Source organism: Ipomoea nil, unplaced genomic scaffold (genome assembly GCF_001879475.1).
Source record: "Ipomoea nil cultivar Tokyo-kokei standard unplaced genomic scaffold, Asagao_1.1 scaffold0176, whole genome shotgun sequence".
Taxonomy (NCBI): Eukaryota; Viridiplantae; Streptophyta; class Magnoliopsida; order Solanales; family Convolvulaceae; genus Ipomoea; species Ipomoea nil.
In genome coordinates this window covers 1,587,705-1,590,319 of record NW_017616604.1, presented here as the reverse complement: position 1 = coordinate 1,590,319, position 2,615 = coordinate 1,587,705, and positions in this window count along the sequence as shown.

Here is a 2,615-nt window from a genome sequence, read left to right as displayed (position 1 = left end):
TGATCCTTACAAATCAAAATGGCCTAGGATCAATTTTGAAGAAACTAAAGACTCTATTAATTGCTAAAGAATTTATTAATTGGCAGTGCACCACAAGTTAAATGCTTTCGTTCTAATAAATTCTTTAATATTGTTACAACATTTTCATAAATATGTTGCACAACCAAGCGTTCAATAAATTTGAACTTATGAATTATAAGAACAAAACTTATATTAATACTTGTGGAAACATTTAGACTTATTGTTAGATGCACAATCCAATTTGGAATGTATGAAGACAATTAAATCAATTAGCTTTAGTGGAGTATTTTAATGACCTTTTTCTAAATGATCACTCCCTGATTAAGATATTCTTTAGCCAAATTATTAAAGATGTAACACTCATAATTGATTTGACCAACTAAATAATGAGGATATAATTCCCCACCATTAGTTGGGCATACTAAATAATCAATATTTGGTTCTAATTATAGTCCAACTAAAGGAATAACTAATGAGGACATAATTCCCCACCATAGTTGAACATACTAAAATAAGGCCATTATATAATAATTATTAAAATGGCGGATTTGTTAAAATTTTGGCGAATTTATCAATAATCAAACAAGGCCATTATATAATAATTATTATGACAATTAACAAATTAATTGTATAGATATTAAAATTCGTTGAAAAGTGGAAAAATGATTTCTGAAAAATGAGTTATTTTTCAGAAAATATTTATTTTTCCAATGTTTGGCACGGGCTCCCCTTTGTAAATGATGTGGATCATTTATATTCCACATCGAAAATGTTTGGAAAGAGGAGCTCTTGAATTCCTCTATATAATAGGAGCAATGCTCATCTTTCAAACATAATTGCTTGCACATCAACGCGGGCAAGTATTGAGAAGCCAAAAAGCTCGTATTTAGAAGTCTTAAAGGCTTCTTATTTTAGTTTAAAAAAAATATTGCTATTAGGGGGTTTGGGAAAGAGTAAACCACAATGTATATGCTTTGTTTTAGTTTTTAGTAGTTTGGAGCAATATTTTTGATGTTTTGATTAAAGACAAAATGTTAAAATGGGAGATTTGTATAAATTTTGGCATATTTGTCAATAATCAAAAGCCATTATCTAATAATTATTATGGCATTTAACAAATTAGTGGTACATATATTAAAGTTTGTTTGAAAAGTAGGAAAATGAGTTATTTTTCAGAAAATATTTTTTCTCTTAAATGTTTAGTTATACAACAGAAAATTGTTTAAAAAGAAATTTATATTATTATTATTATTATTATTATTATTATTATCATTATTATTATGTAATAATGTAATAAAAAATTAAATTACAATAATAATTATATAAATAATATAATAATAATCAAAACAAAATTATATACAAAATAAAATTAAAATTAAAATTAAAAAATACAAAGGGGAGCGTGGATCCCTTTGTAAATGATGTGAGATCATTTTGATCACACCTTTAAAATATTTGGAAAGAGGAGGTCTTGAACTCCTCTATATAAGAGGAGCAATGCTAATTGCTTGCCCATCAACGTGAGTAAGTATTCAGAAGCCAAAAGACTCTTTTTTAAGAAGTCTGAATGACTTCTTATTTTAAGTTTTTTAAAAAAAAAAAAAAAAGTTTTGGGAAAAGATTAATCTTAATCTTTCCCAAAATGTATATGTGTTGTTTTTGGTTTTAGCAGTTTGGAACATATTGTTGAGTTATTAAATAATATTTTTGGCGTTTTGATTAAAGACAAAATGTAAAAATGACGGATTTGTTAAAATTTTGATGAATTTGTCAATAGTGAAACATTATCTAATAATTATTATGGCTTTCAAAAAAAAATCTAATAATTATTATGGAAATTAATAAAGTAATTATATAGATATTAAAGTACGTTTGGAAAGTATGAAAATGATTTCTGAAAAATGAGTTATTTTTCAGAAATTTTTTTTTTTCAATGTTTGGCTGCACAGCATAAAACTATCTTTGTGTATTTGATTCATTTTTCAGAAAATGTCTTTGTGTATTTGGTTCATTTTTCAGAAAATAAACAAGAAAATGAGTAGAATTGTATATACTTAAATATTTTAATTGTTATATATCCAAAAAAATATTTTTATATCTCCCAAATTATTACTATATGAATCTAATAATTATTATGGTAATTAAGCTAATAATTACACATTGTAATAGAGCCAGTAGCATTAAAAAAAAAAAAAAAGCTAATAATTACACACATAATATTATAATTGATTAATAATTATTATGTTAATCAAGCTAATTATTTCCATAATAATAATAATATAATTACAATTATGTAATAATAAGTGTATAGCTAAAAGGAAATTTATATTATTATTATTATTATTATAAAATAATAATGTAATAATAAAATAAAATTACAGTAGTAATCATATTAATAATATAATAATAATTATCAAACAAAATTATATAGAAAATAAAATTAAAATTAAAAAAAAAAAGGGGGGGGGGGGGGGGGGGGGGTGTGGGACTCGTGCTCCCCTTTGTAAATGATGTGGGATCATTTTGAACCCACATAAAAAATGTTTGAAAAGATGAGCTTTTGAGCTCCTCTATATTGCTCATCTTCCAAACAT